At 45.2% G+C, this 22,314-nt stretch overlaps 1 protein-coding gene across 17 annotated transcripts in view; it reads right to left on the bottom strand.

The window, feature by feature from the left end:
* Positions 1 to 22,314, bottom strand: part of LOC111077461 (hemicentin-1) — a 145,716-nt gene that overhangs the window by 44,716 nt on the left and 78,686 nt on the right. The window contains exon 1 of one of the 17 annotated variants that reach the window (XM_041592185.1): positions 3,860 to 4,062. The exons of the other annotated variants lie outside the window; for them this stretch is intronic. The gene's annotated coding sequence lies outside the window, so the exon portion shown is untranslated. Of the gene's footprint in view, positions 1 to 3,859; positions 4,063 to 22,314 lie in introns of those variants that run through there. 17 annotated transcript variants of the gene reach the window in all.

Genomic DNA, 22,314 nt, shown 5'->3' on the forward strand with positions numbered 1-22,314 from the left:
CCTTTCGGTCTCCGTTGCCTTTGTTTGTGCAGCAATTTATGACATGCAAAATAGAAACCGAAACAAACATATCGAAAGGACCGTGGGGACAACGGACAGCGGACAACGGACAGTGGGTAAACATGTTCATGGCTTTAACCGTAATGCGTCCCGCAAATATTTATGTGGTCGAAAGGCCTACAAATGTGTGTCTGTGCGGTGGTGTCACCCACTTGGTGGGGTGTGAGAAGAGTCCTCCGCGTGAATGGGGATTGCGGATGGCGAATGGAGCGGATCCCATTAATATTTTTATTCGGTTTACTCCAATGTTATTACGATTTTGTCCGCTGGGTAAATGTTTGATGTTCGCTTGATATATTATTTTATTTTTTGTTTAGCCGACTGCCGGTCGCATCTATGGGATTCAGATAGATACACTTGTGGCTGGTTTGCTGGCTGTCCGGCTACAAACGGGCAGCAAGCACACTTTGATTGCGACAAGCGCATTAATTGCTTTTTTATTTGCTTGTTTATCGTTATCGCATGTACATACTCGTACATCTTTATATATGTTTCTTTTTATGTTATGTCCTCGTTACTGGTACATAAATACGCCAATTCGAATTACTAAAGCTTACAGAATCCTCTGCCAAACGATGCAATTTGGTAGTGAAAGTAAAAGATACTATGTACTGCCAGCTAACAGAAATTTTCATTTCCCATTTACACAACTCCGAGTAAAAGAATCAAGGGGCGAGAATCGAGAAACTCAATTACAACTTTGGGAATCAGAAGAAGATTCCCAAGTATCAAAGGGGAAACAGAGGTCAAAATCAAGTGTGTGTGTGTGTGTGTGTGTGTGTGTGTAAGATCTGGGGGAAAAGATCCGAGAAATTGAGTTGCGCGCTTTTAATGGTAATTCTCTGCCTCTCTCTCTCTCTCTCTCTCTCTCGGTGGCAGGCAGACCCCCAGACCTTGGGAAAATTGCGCCAAAAGGCGTAGCCGTAGCTGTAGCTCTAGCGACTCTTTCGTTTTCGTTGTAGCAATTGTATTCTGTTTTGGCTTGGTCACGACAGGTGGCGAAGTGGAGGAGGCAAAAACCTTTGAGCTTTTGTTGTTCTTTGCTGTTGATTTCTGATTCCAAAAGAGGAGAGAAAAAACAACTTTGAGTTGCGTAGAAAATTAGAAAGAAACTATGCTGAACGCGTGGGAGCCAGAGCCAGAGCATGAGCCCGAGCCCCCGCCCAAAACGAGAAGGAGTGAAAGAGAGAGATCAAATGGGAAAATATACAGATATTCTCTTTGGAGATGGAGATGGGGATGGGGTGTAGGGAGTAGATGGAGCTCAGTCATCCTTTCACTTTAAACAAGACCGTAAGAAGGACTTGCTCTTTGGCCTTCTCATCCGCTTGATTGATTGCACAAATGAAATAAACTAAACGACGTGGCTGGCACACCTGAAAGTATGCTACAATTTACTCAGAGTCTCTGACTGGCAGAAATTCTATCTCCATCGAAAGTAAACTCCCCCGAAGCGAAGTAACAAGGAAAAAAACAGGAAGTGGGAGTCGAGTTGAGTTGAGTTTTCGAGTAGGTGGAAGGTCCCCCTGCAACCCCCCTGTAATTGTAACAAATGAAGCGTCTTTCCCCATGATACTTGTTCTAGTCTGTGGATAATACAGTCTCGTTTCGTACGTTTTAAGTAGTCTTACGCAATATTCAATGACTGATTCAATTGAGGGACATACAGGCAATGGTAGATGTATGTACATACATATGTATTTATGTATTTATGGTTTCATTTTCCAATTTAATTTACTTACACAATGAGACTTTGAACAATTCTCATTTGCATAAATCCATAAAATTGAAAGCTCTGATTCTGATTGCAGTTCCAATTGCATATTTTGCGTATGATTTATAATTTGGGATTTATAATATTTTATGCTGCATAAATTACATTATTTATTATTCCATTTTCTATTTTTTGTTTTTGTTTTTGCTGTTTTTGGTGTACTGCTAAAGGCTTAAAATGTCAGAAAAATATACATAAAACAATTCATTTTTAACGGGCCTCTCCGTTAATTGAATCTACGTCAATGGGTTCACGATTATTTGTGTTAATGTTTTTAAATGGTAATTACTTTGGGCCTCAATATACTTTGTTGTTCTTTGTTTTAAATATTGATATTCCTAATCATTACGAAAATTGAATTTCGATTTAATATAATTAGGTATAATAATATGATATGCAACGAAAAGTAAACACTCTGCATAACACTCCCAATTATTGGATCCAATACGCAATCAGAACACTCTGACAACAGGCAGTTAAGCCTGCATGAAATGCAACATTCCCAGGGGTGAGAAGAAGATGCGAGTAGACCTCGTCAGACCTCCGGTTCAATTTATTTAGGCCGGTTCCTGTTCCAGGCATCGGGTTTCGGTTTACCCCCGATCACCCATCCAAATCTGCACCCACGTGCACTTGTCTCCAGCCTGGCCTGGCCTAGCCTCCATTCGGAGCAGACCGTCATTGTCCGCGTCGTCGCATGTGGTCATTAAAGAAATTTCCGTTGTGGTCATCGAACCGTGAATTAAAATGTGCACAACCTGTTCCCGTCCCTCAAACGTTTTTTCGTTGTCTTTCCTGGCCGAAAGAAGGGAGGGGAGGAACTGGCAGCAGGCAGACCTCCTGGCTGAATTCCCGGAATGGGGTTTTTGGATGGAACAATAACGAAAAGTTATTCCGTTTGATTCCGGCCTCTGTTTTTTGTTTTTGGTTGTGTGTGTTTTCATTTACCGCAGGGAGGAGGTTGCAGGTGCTGATGGCACTGCAGATGACGCTACGCGTAACCATATTGACCAATGTTTTACACAATTTATTTATGTGTTTATGTTGTAGAAAGGGGAAATCTATCTGGAAGGAGCTACGAGAATATGCTGCTCCAAAAGAAAGATATAGCCTCATTCCATGTACAATTACATATATTCACATATCTTTTGGTTCGGGATTATTTGTATCTGCGGCTATACATGTAACCCCGATTTTACGATTGAATATATACATATGTAGTACATATGTTTTTTTATTTTACCAGGCATGACACATATTTTTTCTTGAATTATACGAGAAATAAGAAAAAATCATTGCGCGCTATTTTTAAAAGTGGATTCGGCTATGATATAATTTCTGAGTGGTAGACCCGCGACTTCTGTTTAGCCGGCACATCTCGCACAGATCGTCGCATACACCACGAATCCCATATCCATACATACATACATATCTATCTACATATGTACATATAGAGGGTGTATAGAGAGATTTTCGGTTTCGCTTTTAGCACACATATTTAAAACATTCGCTCATTTTCGAAAAGAATATTTCTCAATGTTGTTCCTATGACAACATTTTCAGATTTAAATATATATGTGCATATATTTTGATCGGTGATTTACTTGTTGCTGCTACCACATGACACATGAAATTATGTTTTGAAACTGCTCCTCATATTTATATTATTATAATTAGAAATCCAAAACATTTTCTCGTAAAAGTTACGAGCTTATTCGAGGGATATTCTCTTTTTAGATCGCCTTTTTTCCATTTTGACCGGAAGCCAAGTTTTCAAGGCCAAATTCTGATGCTAATTTAGTGCACATTTTTCGTCAGAGAAAGTCTTTGATGGAAATTATAGTTTCCCTTCCCTTGGAAATTTTATTTTTAAACAGATATACATTTATGTATAAATATATATGAATATATATAATTTAAACCATTTGTTTTATATATTCTTCGTTTATTTTACACTCTCCCTCTGTATTTTTTAGAATTTTAATTCTATTTGTTGTTAATCTCCTTTTGTTTCGTATTCCTTACTTTCACGTTGCTCTTTGGTTTGGTTCCGTTTAATGCCACCATTCAACAAAATTATTATTATTTCTTTTGGTTCACACGCGTTCTACGCGACGGCTACTACGACTCGAGGCGAGCCGAGGGGCAAGAGACCGACAGAAACAGATGCGAAACCGGCAGTACGTCCACGTTCTCAGCGCACGGCGTTCAAAATGAAACTGAAATACACTCGAAGGTGGCCAGAAGCCAAAGAGCCAAAACGGTAGCAGCCAACGCCAACGCCAACGTCAGCAGCTGCGCCAGCAGCGCTGCCACTGGCTCTGCCTCTGCCACTGCCTCTGCCTCTGCCACTGCCTTGCCGTCAGTGGCATGTGGCAAGTGGCAGAGACAACACTGCTACGCGAAGCGGAGAGAACAGCCAACCAACCCTTAAAGTGGCTCCCGCGCGAAACGTTGACGCTGAAGCTGAAGCTGGCGTCGTCGTTTTCTTCCCACAGCTGGTGGCGGCGGTTCGGTCAAGTGTTTTGGGCCAGGCCAGCAGCGATACCGTCGGCCACATGTTAGCCGTCTCTTGTAGACTTTTCAGCGGCTTTCAGCTGCTTGTACCAAAATTTGACTTTGGCATCTGCGGCTGCTGCATCTCCTCTCCGGACTCTGTTGGTTTGCTCTAAATGCCAAAAGTGCTCGCATCTTAATTGCCAAACATTACGGCACGGATCGAACGGTTGTATTTTGTTTGCAATACAAAGATCCATTAATGATTATTACTAAGTAGATTTGGCCAATAGATCAGAGACTCATTTTAGTACAAAAATACAACAGTATAGGGGGATGCATATAGGTGAATCTTGACCTTGGAAATTTACATGAAATGAGGCGAATACTTCTGGGTCACACAAACAGACAGAGACACCGCAGGTTGGCTGGCTGCTGGATATATCTTTGCTGATTTTTCTGATTTCTCACCATATGCCAAACGATTTAGAAGCCTACGAGAGATGTATCCCAAGCAATTTCGGACGATTTACGCTGTGTTTATTTTTGGCGCTCAACAAAACGACAGCGACAAGACACACAAATCGAGAAATTGGCTTGGGACGGGGTTGGGGACGGGTACGGGGACGGGACATGCACACGCAAGAGAAATGCTAAAACCAAAACTGGCGAATGGCCAAAGCAAACGAGGCACTGCCTCAAAGGCACAAATACACCCCCCCTCCCCACATACTCTACAGTGCCACAAAAAGTCTCCACAAAGAGACAAGACAGCGCCGCTGAGAGATGACTGAGAGAGAGAGGGCCGATTGCTGGGGAGAGATTCAAAGAATGAGCATAGCAAAACAAAGGGCCGATAGCGTCTTGTATTACAGGGTGGCGGGAACTGTCTGACACCTGTGCGTCCTTCCCCCATCCCTTGCACTACGCACGTTCTGCCGCCACACAAACACTCACACAACATACGTACATACGTACATGTATATCAAAGGTGTATTAATGAGGCACGGGGCTGCTGCTGTTGCTGCTGTTGCTGCCACACCGCTGACACAGCACACGCCTCCACTCGATAGTGGAGTGGCAGGTGGGCAGGTGGAATTGACCTTCTACCTGTGGACCACATCGGATGTGTCCACCCTGCGGCGGACCCTTCGCTGGTAATTGAGTGCGCGACTGCTTGTTGTATTATTTATGTTTTACTTGGCTTGCATTTATTTTAGTTCATCCCCAGGGAACAGCCATTGGCATTGAATGTCGCAGCCTGCTTACACAGGATGAACACAGGGAATCCAAGCAGTTCCCTCCCAACTCCACAACTCCACTCACAGCCTGAATCACTGGCAGATTTGGTTTGGTTTGGTTCTTTTTAGCACTAATTCAATTGCCGCAAAATGGGAATTTTACTTTTAATCCTTTCCACGGCACGCGACAAGAAATGGCGCGGAGGAAACCGTTACGGAAAAACGACGTGAAAAGCAATGGGGAAAAAGGGAAACGAAACCGATTTTATTTTACCCACGCATCACACAGTGGGCCCAACACCTTGTCCCCGATTTGCTTGGGCTTTAGTTTCTATATAGCTATGGCAGTAGAGGAGCACATCTTGTCGGGTCGGGTCGGGTTGTGTTGTGTTGGCAATGTTCGCGCTTCGTTAGCTTTAATTCCTGTAATTTGCTGCAACGATGTGCCAAAGGGCGGCCGCCAGACAGGGATGGCAACGAAAGCGGAAGGAAACGAAAGCGAACAGTGAAGAGTGAAGCACAAATGTCGCGACATTTTCACAAATCGAGAGTCGCTAAATGGGAATGGGAATGGGAATTACGGCAGTTCCCGAGCGTCTGTTCTGGTCTGGCCGTGAGACGGAGACCGACCACCATTCTTCGCCAAAGGAACTTTCGCTCTCGCCTGAGCAAACAAACCACCAGACAGGCAGGCAGGCCCCCACGCTCTAGGGCGCATCGGGAGCAACCTCTTCCTTTACCGCTCGCTTAATATTTAATGACCAGCACTCGCCGTGGACTGGAGAGAGAGAGGATTCAGGGCCAAACAGAGACGAGAGCTGTGCCCTGTAATTGCAAAATGTTTCGCCATGGAATTTTATTTACATTTTCCATGAGCTCTCCATAGAGCTTTCCACCCGCTGGCGCTCCATTTTCCCTTGTAGCGTTCCGTTCGTCTTCATCTGCGTTTATACTTCCACTAGGGCCTGCGTTTCTAATGTGATATTCGTTTCGTTTGAAAGCATTTCATTTTCAAGCTGCCAGATGCGTTTTGTTTCCCCAGAACGAACGAACGAACGAACGAACGAGCCCCCGGATAATGAAGTGTACGAAGAAATTCTACCAAAAAGCTCTATTTCCGACATTTCATTTCCCTTTTATGGGGATAGAAGGGGTTCTATCGTCCTCTATTTGCACGTGTCTAAGTATATGTATGTACAATGTACAATGTACATACATACATATGTATGTGGGTACGGGTAAGTCTTAACAAGTTTAGTGCCAAAGGCTTGGCCACATTTGATTTAGGTTTTTCGAGTGCTGCAGCACTCAAGGATGTTGCAACAAGGAATGGAAAATCATAATTCATGCAAAGACCAGAGCATTTGGTACATATTTGAGCTGAGGCTAATCAAAGAGAGTTGGTATATGTACACACGAGTACATAAGTGAAAGAGAAACAGTGAGAAGTGGTCATCAATTCACCTTCTTCTATAGAGCAGAATCACTCAGGGCGATTTCCCTAATGGAACAGCCCCAAAATACTTTTCTGAATCCATCAACGGTTAAAGCGTGGCCAATCCAATGGGTTGTTTCGTGCACCCATCCCTTGCCCGCAATTAGTCGGGACTGCCAAGTACGACTTTACTCATTCAAAAATTAAGTCACAAAAGGGCGCAGGCTCTTCAATTTCAGCAACTTCCGAATGCCGTGAGGAAGTGTTCGCTTCCGAACCTCTTTCCCTGGGTAAACTTGAGTTCTTTTCACATTTAAATGAGGCAGCCCCCGAACAACCAAATCCGAGGCCCAGTACTAGTTTGAGCGCGTGGCCAAGCGGCAGCATAAAATAATTTACCAACCGCACAAAATGAGCAAAAATTTGCATAATGTTGGGGGGGGGGATAAACAAAAACTAAAAAAAACTAATTTAAACCAAAAATTTAAACAGCAACAGAATGAGAGGGAGAAATATTTAAATGTTGAACGAATATGATAGAATTATTATTAAAAACAAAAACAGCAACAACATAAATGTTCTTGTTCACGGGCGGAAGGGGGCGAACGGAGGGAGTGGCATGGGCAGGGCACAGTGATGGGGAAATGGGGTGAGCGGAATACATTGTTTTCATTTTTAATTAAATAAACAACTCCCGACAACGACGACAGGGAAATTTCTGCTGCTGCGAAGTTATTTTTCCGGCTGCAGAACGAAACAGGACGAAGTGCATCCGCAGAGCTGGGAAACAACGGAGCGGAGCGGAATCCCCGGTACCCAGTACCCGGTACCAGAACCTGAACAGAACAGGGAATGCAAAAAAAAAAACAAAATGAAAAAAATAGAAATAATATGAACAGAGCCGGGGCAAAAGAGTTGTAAAGAAATGGACCACAATGCCAGAGCGGCACTGGGGAAAACGCAGGGTAGAGGATAGAACAGAACAGGACAGGACACGGCAGGACAGTACAGGAAGGGGACGTACAGATCCAGCTCCGACTCTGACTCTGACTCCATTGAACGTGAACTGACATTAGGGATTAAAAGCGTAGTATTTTTTCCGGCTATCCTTGCCGCCGGAGAGCCACACACTCGTGCAAACTCGCAGCAACAATAGCAATAGCAACAGCAACAGCACCAGCAGCTGGAAACTGGAAACAATTCGCCATTCATTCGTTCATTCATTCATTCATTCATTTGAACTGCGCGTGCAACTGCAACGTGCATTGGGGAATCCTTAGCCGGATTCATTAGTGATTTTTTTTTTTATGTTCTTTATTGTCTCCCCTCTCCGCTGCAGGATATGTTGGGCCAGGAATTGTCAGCGTTGTTTTCGTCTTGTTGCCATTTGTTCTATTATTTATTTGTGCATTTTTTTCCCCAGTGCTTGTTTGCTCATTACACACGTCATCATGTCAACCGCCAGCAGCCACGCTGGAGTCCCCCTTCAGACCACCTCTTTACGGGGGCTTAGAGTGGGTTTTAGAGTGAGTTGATTGACCAGGAGAAGAGAGAAACAAGAGAGCGTAGAGCACAATGGAGCATGGACGGCCATGCCCCAGAGCCATCGAATTTAAATTGAAGAAAAGCTGGCCCGAGGAAATGACCGGAGAGGGTGCTTATGCTGTCATACACATTTGTAACTATTTTTAGTATTAATACTTTCCAATAAAGTCATACATAAGTCAGGAGTAGAGTAGAGATTTTTCAGAATTTCCCATCATTTTGCCACAAGTTTCCTTGGCAATAAGATGAGCTTTGAAGTTCATTCCTCCCCCCCCATCGTATTGCTGTCCCGTGTTTAGCCCACAGCCATTCAAGGCAATATCCCTGCTAAACAAGAGAGCGCCCAAACATCCTGCCCTACAAAAACATGTCCTAAGTCAGTCCGCGGGCTAGTTTTATGTTGGAAAAGTATAAAAGAAACGCAAGACTGCAGAGGCAAATCCTAGAAGCAGGACTAGTAGCTCATTATACAAGGCATGCGGATCCCACGATAGAGATTCGGCAGAGTCCAGGGACTTGAACGGGTGGGAGGAGGAGGAGGAGATGTATGGGCGTGCCTGCTGGGGGGTTTCTCCAAACATAAATCAGAGCGCCGCCTGGCAACTTAAAACGCACGTGCGCCTCGAGAGCATCAGCAGAAGGAAGGAGCACAAGAAGGAGCAGCAGGAGCTGCAGGGGCAGGAACAACAACGAGTCCTGATATAATTAAGCATCATAACTCGAGGGATATTTGCTGGAGAATGGGGAATGCGGATGGGGATGGGTATGGGTATGGGGCAACCGGAAATGAGCGAAAGCTTCCGTGGCAAGCACGAAAGTTAATCAAAAGCTGTTGCCTGTTATTGCTTTGTTATTGTTGCTGCTGCTGCTCCTTGAGCTCGAGAGCAAGCGCTGGAACACAGTTTAATGTAGTGAAAGATTTTTTTTTTATAAACTTTACGCAAACAATAAGGTAACCGAGAGAACGAGACAGACAATGAGAATTATGGCCAGGAGCCAGCAAACAGCCGAAGCAAAAGTTGTAAACTTTGATTTGTGGCATACGCAAACAAAATCAGAGCTGAGCCACAAAAAGCAGCCATGCCATCGCATTAAGTTGCCATTCCATTCTGTACGCAATGTGCACCACCACCACCACCATGCCACATCCCCCCACATTCCACATTTCACATGCCACATCCTACAAGTATCCCACAAGCCCCGCGTGCTGGTCAGTGGCCGACCGAGGCCGAGCGGGTGGACTCAAGACTCGGCGTAGTGGCCTCGGGCCACTCGCAAATTGGTAGCCCAAATGGCTGACAACATGTCATCCAAGTCCCTGTCGCCGTTTGATGTGCAAAACGTACCGCCAGGCTTCAGAAGTTTCATTTTGTCTTTGCCTCTCTTTCCGTTTTGTTCTTCTCCTTCTCATTCCTTTCTATGCCTTGCCTTTGGTTTCACCGTTTTTTTTTTGCTGAACCTCTTCCGTTGACAAGCAGAAAGGAAAGTTTCGACCCAAAGAGGAATCCAAATTGCCTCGCGGCACCGCAAAATGCAAGACAATGACAAGGCAGTGGGTGGAGTGCAGGTGGAATACAGAATACGCCCCCAAATGTTTTTCTCATGTAACTGAACTTCCTTGAGAGAGTCAGTATCGAATTTATACAAAAAATACTTGTTATTTATTTATTTATAAATAAACCATTAAAATTTAAATTTTATTGGTGACATTCTCCCTATTTAAAGCAGGGCAGCAGTTCAGTCATTTTCATTGTCATTTCCTAGGTAAAGCTGGCATATTTGACAGTGGGCTGGACACGAACATCTGGGGGGCTGGCTGGACAACCATCCTCTACAGCCGACCGTCCGGGCAAACCGTATCATTTGAGTCCTTTTCAATTATATGTCGCACTAATTACACGCTTTAAGCCGCCGACGGATCAGAGGCCGTAATTAAATTCAGACCAACAAAAGCGGCAGCGGCAGCAGCAGCAGCAGCAGGAGATACGTTGGCCATGGGTTCAACGGGGGAGAGTGCAGAACAATATTGTAAATTTCTATTAAGCGAAATTCCCTAAGCTGATTTTGATGTCTGACTGTCAAGCGACGCGTCGGGCGAAGATAGCAACCGCAGGAAAGGGGGCAGCCACGCCTCCAAAATAAAATAAAACAAGCAGGAAAGGATATTAAGGGAAAAGAATAGAGGAGACCAACAACTCAGATACCCTAGCAGATACACATTGTATGAGTAATTATTATATAGACATAAAGATGTATTTGCTGCTGGTAAACATCGGGAATATATATTCAAAAATACTTCCCTTTTCCGCGTCACATACAGCTCCACAAATTTAGAATACCCATTTTAGGAGGGAGCAAAAAGGAAGCTAGCGAGCCGCATAAAATTTGTATAATGTAAAAAAAGGAAGGGAAACGCGGGGATTTGACTGTATAAAACAAGAACAAATTTTCGGCAAGCCCTTAATGCGTGCAAAAAGGATTAAGTCGTACATACCATACATACATACATACACGTACAGTTGCATTCATCTCTCGAGAAAGGGAAAGGAGCAGGGCAGGGTAGGGCAGGGCAGGGCAGGGCAGGGTGGAGTGACATATGTAGGATTCTTCTTGTATGCAAATGTCATTCCGTGGGATGTAAAGCGCCTTTCGTCTGTGAGGCGCGAGGAGAATACGATTTACATACATTTAAATTTACATGCGACGGCATCATCGACGGGGGAGCCAGCCACCAAAAGAGTGGATGTGGACGCAAAGACAGGCCGGGACGGGCGAGACGGGCGGCACGGCACGGCAAACACACGTATTCCGATTTCCACGCGTTCGGGGTTCCGCGGGACTTTGGCGACAGGCAACAAACATCATTAAGCGGCAAACATTTGCCTCTTTAAAAATCAACCGTAGCAGTGTCCCGCTTCCTCCTGCCCCCCTGCCCATTGGAACCTTACTGATTTGTTGGCCCACAGATTGATTTGGGAGGAGGAGGAGCAGGAGCAGGAGTGAGGCAGGCGGCATATCCGTGCAAGTGACAGCCCGAAAACAAAAACGCATCCAACGGGCACGTAGCACTCCCCTGTCCCCTGCTTGTACCAGCAAACACACTCCACTCTCTCACACTGCTAATGCTTCTGCCACTGCCACAGCCACTCGGATTCCCCCCATTCCACTCTCCGGCACCATCTCCGGGGCCCATTTAGAACCGTGGACGTGGCAGAGTCCTTGCTTAAGTGGCTTCTGTTCCTCCTCACTGCTGCCATTTCATTTATTTTTGCAAATTGATGTGATGTGTACATGATATGACAGAGGTAAGGATCCACACACACACACACACACACACACACACACACACACTCGCGCGGAGACGGACACTGACACGACAGGGAGGGGGGCAGGACAGGAACAGGAACAGGAAATGTGAGTTGCGCGAATGGCAAAGATGTTCCATGGATGTTCTTCCTGTGGTTGCCGCTAATTAGATTTCCCATACATATGCGATAATGGGGAAAGTTAATCAATGAATCCCCGATACAGATTTACCGATTGAAACATATTTTAAAGCATACTTAATTCGGGGGAGCACGCTGCAGCTCCAGCTGCAGCTGAAGCAGTAAAAGTCGTTTGCTTTCTGGGTGAAGAAGTTCCAATAAATCCGTGCCACGCCCTCAAGAAATGACGCTACCCTTAGGGTAGGGCAATTTCTTATAGGCAGCCAGCCTGCCGCCGCTCTATAATTTGTTGGAAATGCAGCAAGTCGCCTGGCATTAATATCTATATACATTTTTCATCTCTCTGTGCAGGAAAGGAGACAATGCAAAGAGCGTCATCTGGCCCAAAGACGGAGCCAAGTGCCAGGGTAGGGTGTAGCGTGTAGACGTACTGGAGCACTAGAGAGAGCTTTTACATGGCTGGGTGGCCTTTCTCCTTTGGCATTTTTGAGATATTTCATTGCCAGCATGATGGCATTTTCAGAGTCGACTTTGTCCGTGTCTGGGTCTGTGTGCCCCACTCGGTTCCGGAGGCTGCACTGCTTTTATTGTTCCTTTTCTCCATCTCCGGACCCGAGCACACTTTCACTTTGTCATCTTCCGGAATATTTCGTGCAACTGGCAATTTCGATGATGAAATTTCTTAAGCTCTGCGTCCTGAGTAAAACGCTTGGTCCTTCTGGTTGGACCTGCTGAATATACGAGTATGTACATATCTACGGCTTAAACCGAATTCAAAAGGGCACTGGCACTCGAAGTCGCATTGGGAACTTTCGCAAAGGGAGTTTTCGTTTCCCCACCATCATTTAATTAGCCCAATTAGCGCCCACACACGACGCAGCATCGTCAGCTGCCTCTCAAATTGGACAGAGAGGAGAATTTGGTTTTCGGCTCATTTGCCTCGCTGCTCCGAATGCTGAAAGGTTTATTTGCATTAATCTGTCAAACTAATTGACTTGCCGAGTGGAGACATCCACGAGACTCTCTCAGCTACTTTTGGGCAGGAATTCGCCCTGCCCTCTCAGTGGCTTTTTAAAGGTGTGCAAAATTGAATCTGCATACGTAGCTCGAAATCGATAGGGGATGATGGATAATGATAATGGTGATGGGGGGCCTTGCTCATTGTAGTGCTGGGAGTTTGATTGAATTTCCTTCGGATGTCAGACATGTGTAATCAAAATTTTATTTATTATTGGAGGGGGGCCACTGATGTGCCATGGAATTTATTCAAAATGAGTTCTCATCATATTCCCATCATCTACCATTCCTTTCAAGTTACAGAATGCTGAAATTCAATTTTTTCAATCATTTTTGAAACTTTTTTGAACCAAAAAACAAAACAACAATCAGCAGCAGCAGCGGCAGCGGCGGCGGCGGCGAAGAGTACTTCAAAGTTTTTGCCGTTCACCTACTCGAATTCGCACTACGTTTCCGGATTCGCTCATTTGCATCTGATTAAAAGTAACAGGGGGGTAAAAAAAATCCGAAACAAAGAAAAATATGTAGGTAAAAGTTTTGAACTTGTTAGAAGGCAAGGTGCTACCCATGGTGGTGGGGGGAGTGCAGATAATTTTAAAATTCAATTTCAGAGTCGGGGCTCATATTTCACATGAAGGAGCAGCAGCAGGAAGCGCAGGAGGTTGGATCGGATCCCACACCTCAGAAATTCTGCGCGCTCTGATAAATCAGCCGCATATCTCTTACATAACAGACATTTGTCAGTGACATGTGAAGGCCCCCCACCCCACCCCCGCTCGCCGGCAGCTGTCAGTGAACCAGGCTGACATGTAAAACTCTCGAAAGGTCGAGAATCGTGAAGCGGCGGGAAGTGGTAGGGGAAGTTCCCCATCCTTCCGACTTATGACTTATTTGCCAATCAGAAATTTAATGATTTCCTCTCGCGCTCTCTCTCTCGCTCTCTCTCTCGCCTCTCTCTCTCTTGAGCATCACTCAAATTATAATTACAGCCACAGGCAGCCAAAGGCAGGCATCAGTACTCGTACTCGTATTCGTACTCGTCCAATACCTCCCTTGGTCCTTGTCTTAATTCCTGGCTTTATTCTCTTTTGGCTCTTTCCTTTTCGTTTGATTGCTGCACTTGACATTTGATGCATTTCCAATGGGGCAGCCAGAAAGGGGCTGCAAGTGGGGCTGTTCTCATTTGCCGGTCGACTGAAGTTCATTTATCTAAGGAAAAATGCCGTGCAGTCCAGGAAAATATCCCAAAAAAAAAGGGAAATAAGAAAATATATTAGTAGTATTTTTTAGCCGCAGACGTAAACAAGGCAAAATCGACACAAAATGCCAGATGGAAAGCGGCTCCAAAGGGATAAACATCCACTTTAAAATACCCTTCCATCTTCCATCTTGCATCGTCTATTGTGCATGGGAATGCCAATTACAATGCAAAATTCATGGCTGATGTACATACATATCTCTTCAACTGCAGGTCCCCAATGCATCCCCACTCCCCTCTCACATTTCATATTGCTCAATCAGAGCTGCTGTTGCTGAATGTAGTTCTATCTTTTCTTCAGAGACTACTGATTCATGCGTTCATGCCAAAATTCTCGACAGTTGCTGTTTCAGTTGCAGCAACGAGAAAACAAATGGCATCCATCGCCCCCGAAAGACAGGCGAATATATAAAAATCTGCCAGTTTGGAAAACCGCACGAATTTATTGCAGGGCAGGGCAGAGGCGCCCAATTTGGTTCCGTCTTTTGTTGCCTTCCACGTAATTCCATGACTCCATGACTACATGCCCCACGCTTGCTTGCTTGCTGGCTGGTGGCACGTCAGATTTGTTTGCGCATCCGCTCAAAGGCGAAGGAATGCTCGTATGTACGGAATGGCGGGCCAAAGGATTCGTTCGTTTGCCACTCAGGTGCACGGATAGCCGCTGACTTGGCAGTCGATGGATGGATGGATGGATGGATGCGGCGGCAGGCAGCCATCACGATACTCGAACACTCCCTCCACTCCATGCACATGCGAATGGCTACAAACAGTGGCAGGACTGTGGACTGTGGACTGTAGACTGCCCGATTCACTCAATGACTGCCTCTGCCACTCGTACGGTTAGACAGTTTGTTTAGCCATTCAAGGGAGGAGGCCCGACCCTGAGCCCGAGCCAGGCCCAAGCTCGACCTTTATGCCTCTGAAGCTGATAAAATGTCTACACAAGGGTGCAGTATGGATGATGGAATCGAATCGGTAATCCGTATAGCAGGTGAATTGATTTGATACGTTGATGCGTTGCAAGAGTGCAGCCAAATGTGGAAAAACTGCAATCAATTTTGAACAATGAAACAAAATTGGCGTTGCACAATTTCCAACTACATTCTGGCATTTATTTTAGACTCATTGTGTAAGATTGTGGACGACCCTTAAATGTCTTAAGTGATCCCAATTAGTAAGTAAACACAAATTTGATCACGAAGTTAACACGAAATCTGCCAAAGAAGAAGGGGGAGGGTGGCCAGAACAAGTGACATCCTGTCGAACTGCTAAAAGAAATCAGTGTTCAATTAATGGTAATCATGTCAACGGAGCCAAGTGCCAGAGGGGACCGGCACCGAGAGAGCCGAACCATCTGGGCGTTAAACGAAGCAAATAACAATCCAAAGGCGGCCAAACAATTAACGGAACAGAACGGAACAGAACGGAGCAGAACAAAGCGATTCGAAGAAAAGCGAGGCCAGGGAAGGGCAAACAAAACATTGACAATTGCAAAATCCATTTACGAGCAGTGCAAAAAAGGATAAATGGCGATAAACTACCGCACCTGAAAGATGTAGAGACAGAGTGCGGGGTGGGGTGTGGTGGGGTGGGTTGGGGTTTCGGTGTGGGATTCCATCGAATGGCGACTTGGCTTGGCTTTGGCTTGGCTTTGGCTGATTGTGACAAATACTTACAACAGAAACAACAACAACAACAAAATCGCCAATGCAATGTAGCACAGTGTACAGTGTACACTGTACCGATGCAGCGCTAATTCAATTATCGCTTATTGACATCAATTTGCAGCAAATGAGACACGGGCCAGGAGAGAGCCACGGCATAGGGAGACGCCCCAGAATGGGGTGAGTCTGTGTGAGTGTCTGGAATCGCTGTGCATGGCAGCTGAAGTGCAATTGACACTTTTTGTGATTTAGTAGCCAACGTTTTGGATTACCAAATGCGCAGCAACTAGAACAACTAGTCGCAGAGCATCGGCAAAGCTGGAGGAGGAACGGGGTCTGCCACTGCCACTGGCACTGGGAACAACTGGATGGAACAACAATTGCTAATGCGACAACGAGTGGAAATGGAAATGCAAAACAGTCGACAGCAGCAGGTGCAGCCATTCGACGTGCTATATGCAGGACCTATACCCAGCACGAGCCCATGGCCCAGCACTGTGTCTCTCTCTCTCTCTCTCTGAAGTTGCCGTAAATAATTCAAGTGCTCTTCAGTCCGTAAAGTGGTTTATACTCGCAGTAGAGTGGTGGGCTATGGTATGGGAATGGGGATGGGCATGGGCATGGGCATGGGAGGAGTTGCTTTTGCATTGACAAACGCTTAGTTTTAATTGCATTAACTGTGATTTATTTGCCTTCGCAGGCAGTGCCACGGCATTACCGAATGAAATCCCACAGAGAATATTGTCATACATCATGTGTGTGTGTGTGTGTGTGGGGTCACCTGGAACGAGTATTCTAGATTGGATGTGAATGGGTAACTAACAAGTAAATTGAAAAGCCATATCTAGCAGTCATATTTCATTTGAAGCCGGCCAACACAACATCTTTATTGTGATTGCATGTTGCCAAAGGCCACTGCAACAGGGGGCAGTGCTGGGGTGCTGCTACCACCCCTAGTTACACATCATTCAATTTGCGCTTTAACACCTTTTCTTGCCATCCAATTAGACGTTTTTACTGGCCCACATGCCTCTGCTATGCCACCACGCACAACAAGTCCTCCCCGCCCCACTGCTCCTGGAGCTATGTGTTCCTTACCGTTTTTTTATTTTTATATGCAATTTGCTCAGTTGTAATTGCTGGCAGTTTGATTGCAAACAAGCCCGTTTATGGGTCCTCCACCCTCCACCCTCTCCACTCTCTTCTGGCTGATACTCGCACTCGTAGTCGTACTTCGTATTATAAAATCATTTTTCACACCGCCAAGAGCCAACGCCAACATCAACGCCAACGTTAACTCATTCCATTACAGTGCTCGGGAGTGCAAATGGCATAAATAAATAAAACGCAAAATAGTAAAAGAAAAGGAAGGGAGGTTCTGCGTTCTGCGTCCTGCGTCCTGCTGCCTGCCTAGACTTGGCCATAAAATTGGCGTCAAATTACTTTGAACGCAGCCAGCAAGGATGGACGGCTGGACGGATGGAGGAACACTGACGTTGACGGCTTCCAAGTTTCATTCCCCGATTGGCACAAGACCTGGGTGGGTGGTGGTAGTGGCTCTCGCATATTGTTTCTACAGGGGAAAGACCGAGCGAAAGGAAAGGAGTGGTTGTGGCGGAGATGGAGGTGGACTGGCGGGAGAGGCCTGTTATTGCAATGCAAATTCATCACGTAATCGTTAACAGGCCATACCCTTGCAAATGGCAGAGGGGGCAGTGCAATAGGTGGGGGTGCCACTTCTCTCTCGGCAATTCATTTCAGTCAAGTGCAGTGCAAGGCAGTGAAAAGACACACGGCCCAAGTCCTGAGTCCTGAGTCCTGGGTCCCTGGCTCACTCTGTGTCCTGTCCTGTCCTGAGTCGTGAGTCCTGACCCTGGACTTGGCAGCACTTCAGCCTGCTGCCTCCTCCTGCTTCCTAGCTGCAGCTCCTGTCATCAGTTGCCAGTTATGCTGCTGCCTCCTTTTGTTTGTGGGCCTCGGCCTCGGTCTTCTGCTTCGTCTCTCTGCTGCATACTCGAACTCGGAGGCAAAGTCCTCAGCGCTCAACTCTTTGCTGCAATTGATTGTTGACCTTCATGGCATTGCATAAGAGAACTCGTACTCGTGCTCGTACTCGTACTCGTACCTCCATGTAGGCAGCCAGCCCATTGTGCGAGTACGTAACGAGATTGCTGGCAATTTTCACCTACATTCCTTGGCAATTCTTCATATTTTCTCTCTCTCACTCTCTGTGGAAATCAACGCCTTTCACAAAAACCAAGACACGTTCACGGCACACTTTTCAAAACGATGCCGACCCGACCCGACTCGACTCGAGCCGACCCTCTCGGCTTGGCCGCATTTTGTGGCGATTTGTAACAATTTTATGCAAATATATAAACAAATATACGAGTATGTATACAAATTACCATTTTTCAGAAGGCGGAAGAGCTTCGCTTCGCTACGGTTCAACCTTTTGCTCTTTCTCTTTTGGCTTGTTTGTGGGTGTGGGTGGCGGCTGTCTGTTGACAGCAGGTGTTGCAGATTCAAGACAATTTCTAGGATGACAAAAATGTTGTTGCAAAGGCGGGGGGTGTGGGGGGGTAGGACAGCAGTAACACAGCATTGACGAATGAATGAATGGCATCTAATGAATGTCATTTACCACTGTACCTGCACCTCCACCCTCCACCATCTGACACCTGACAACGCAACCGACTCCAATCAGCAATGTAAATCAATTCAACAAATTCTGTCGCTCTGCCTTCGATTCATCTGTTTCAGTTTGTGCTTTAAACAATTTTAAATTCGATCTTTTGACCTTTGATGAAACCCTAACCCCGACCCATGCACTGCCTGGACTCTCCATTTGAATGGGTTACACGGATTAAACAACAACATAAAATACTTGGAAGATACCCAATCCAATTCCCTGCGACTCGCAAAAAGATGTGCGCACACCCGAGACACTTGGCTATTGATACTGGCAGCTTAATGGGGGGGTAGGATGAATTCCGCTCCCTGCTTACATTCACTAGAACACAATACATGTATGTAACCCTGTAGCTGTTACTTGTACCGGGAGTCCAAAAATATTTATAGCTCCCACAGCCGCAAATATTTACCACACTCGCTTACTGCACGCGTTCCCGTTCCTGTTCCCGTTCTCGTAGCCCTGTCCCTATTCGAGTTCCCGTTCCAGTTTTCAGTTGCAGTTTCTCTCCCTAGCGTCCAGCCATTATTTATACGCTGCTAATCTTCCACCATGTGAGATTGTGTGTGACTCTGGCTCTGGTTCTGGCTCTGGCTCTGACTCTGCTTCTGACTTTTTGGCTCGATCTGCCAGGGGCTACACTTTCACACCGCCACACTACTATATTGTTTATTGCGGCTCCAGCTCCAGCTCCACCGACTGCTCCTGCAACGAGAGTGCCATGTTGGCCCTGTCCTAGAACGGTTTTTGCAGTGCCGGCTGCAGCTCTTGTGGTGCATTGCAACGAATATGACCGCAAAATGCTAAATGCCTTTTCAGTAACAGTTTAAGTTTGCCGCATTTTAGCCAAAGTGCAACTAAACCAAGCTACGCCCAACGTCCTGCCTCCTCCTATGGCCTCCTGCCCTCCTCTTTTGGTACGTACCTCGGCCCTGTGTCAATTATGGCAATTGCTTTGTACACTCGCCGCAAAATGCTACCAGAGTTCTGTGCACCTTCCACACACTCGTAAGATGTGCTCCGAGCGAGGAGGAAGAAGCTCTGTTTGCTTATGCCAAGGCATAATTTGTACAGACAGAGCAGCAGAGCAGCAGAGCAGTGAAATTTATGCTCAACCGACTTTGAGCAGACAAATTGATTATCGCTTAGCTGGAATATTTAGATTTATGAATACACGAGTATACGAGTAGGAAGCTACATAATTGGGTTAACATGACTTCAAATATTGTTCATTTCTGAATTCAACTCCAAACCTTTTCATGTTAATTATGCACAAACATGAACAGGATTCTACTTTCAACGACTCTTGATTTATATATCGTACAAATCCGATAAATCTCTATATATTTATCCATCAATTTAGCTCACCAAGTGTTGTTCTTTCTCGTCTGTTTCCAGTCTTCAGGTACGCTTACAGACCCATACAGACCACCCTAGTGCTCCACGAGTACTGTGTACTGAGTATAGCAACAATAGCCATATGCAGAGTGGAAATATTTGGGTCACAGAATGCAGAAAACGATTATATGTACAATATGTAATATGCGAGCGACATTAAAGGGGCGGGAAAGGGGGCTGGTGTAGATTCGCAGTGGCAACAAACTGCACAAAATTTTTCCAGTTTTTGGTGGTGCACAAAAATATGATCGCCATGAAAATATATGGTATGTGTTCATTTAAATTTATAGTTTGCCCAAAAACAGCATACAAATGTAGCAACAGTTTTAGGGCTCTGCTTTCAAATTCTTTTACATACATACATATTTACATAAATGTACAGCGGTGGTTAAAATATAGCAGTTAACAAAAAACGTAATAATTAAATAGCTATCTTCAGATTTCTTGATTTAAATAAAAACTGCAATGAATTTATCAGTATAATAGCCTCATAAGGTCAAAGGGTTGTTTTTATGCTCTCTCAAGATTTTATTAAGTATCCAAATACTATATAAATATATTATAAAACATTTTAAATCCTTGTGCCATATTTTAAGTGCTATTATTTTGACCTTGGCTGTATGTAAACACAATTTAACCATGCCAAATGAGCAAAACAACAAGTGAAAGCTGCTGCTGCAGTTGACGCCTTTCAGGGCTCACAAACTAGAAAAAGGGGCAACCACCTGCTGTTTTCTTTCTTGGACATCCGCTTTAAGTAATGCCAACAATCCCTTTAAAAACAGCTATTATTTTGATGTGTACATTCAAATGTTCAAACAGCTTACATCTTTTGTGCAGTTTATTGATTATATTCATCCAAATTCCAAATAACTTTATTTTTGATACGACTCGCAAGAGAATATTTAAACAATTTTGAAAACAAACCACAAAAAATGCTATCATCCGCTCAGTGGCTCTTTTCTAAAGAATGCATTTTGAGGAGCTGTCCCCTGTCGCCTGTAGATGACAAAGTGACTGTGGAACAAAACACAACCGCCACGGCCAGGGACCAGCGTGGACCATGAACCGTTGCGGAACGAAAAACTCTTTCGGGGCGCCGCGCCTGGTAGGAAACACTGGGCTGTGTGGTCTGTCCTGTCGGTGCATAGCACAATGTTTTAGCGAACAAAAACTGAATGGACCCGGACCCTCAACGTCCCTCGAATGCGTTGACACCACGCCGTTGCCTTGGATTTCCTTGCTCATCAGGAGCTCATTCTTTTATTTTTTGTGGATTGTTATGCGCAAAATATTCCTGCAAGCGAGAATTCGGACAAAAGTTTTGAGCGGAAAACTTTGCTAATTACACGCGAAATGTTTGGTTTGTGGACTCGACCTCCGTTGTTCCCCCGAGCCTGTGTAGCGTCTGGGAGAAGAGAGCTCCAGGAGCAGCGGAATTCTAGCTGTTTGTCATAATTAATTTCTGGCGACCATGGAGTGTTAGCAGCTCCTCCAACAATGTTTTACCCCTTGTCGCAACCGCGCGATGACAGCGTGAAAAACATGGAAAACTTTTAAATATTTGCACTGTTCAGAGAGTATCACGCACTAGTCATAGTTGGCAAGCTGCAGCTCCACAAATGCTAATGTGACTATAATGCGAGAACATTGAAACATTTATTTCCATCTCGCTGTGTGACACTCCAATCCTATCCCATTACCGACTCGCCCATAAACATTAATTAAACTCTCCGCGCAATAAAAACAAATAATGCTACACTCGTAAAGGCTCAATACCCGTGTGTTGTGTGTACCCTGCTACATCAACAGTTGAGCAAATTATAGCGCACTTGTAACTTGCCAAGATAACACTAAAAATACACATTTGTACGATACAGTTGCTGCTCGTGTTTTCCCATAGAGCTATAGAGAGCGAAAGATACACATACATAACATGTTGGCATATGCGCACGACCTCACGGCATTCATAAAAGAAAGAGAGAAGGGTCCTGGTCTGGTCTGGTCTGGTCTGGGTAGCAAGGAGTAGAGTAGAGTGGAGTACAGTGGGACAAGTGCATTTGAATGGCGTTGAGGAATTCTTGCAGACACAGCTGTCTATAGATTGGCAGAACGGCCACACTGCGACTTATTTATAAATCAGCTGCTGCAAATCAGTCCCAGTTATACCATTATGAATCATGCGTTGAGAGTATTCATTGTTGATCTACCCAGTAGATGCTCTGCTCATTAGCGTTCCCCAACATTCATTCGCCATCACATGCCGCCCACAGTAGCTGCGGGTT

The sequence above is a fragment of the Drosophila obscura genome, unplaced genomic scaffold (genome assembly GCF_018151105.1).
Source record: "Drosophila obscura isolate BZ-5 IFL unplaced genomic scaffold, ASM1815110v1 contig_170, whole genome shotgun sequence".
Classification (NCBI taxonomy): Eukaryota; Metazoa; Arthropoda; class Insecta; order Diptera; family Drosophilidae; genus Drosophila; species Drosophila obscura.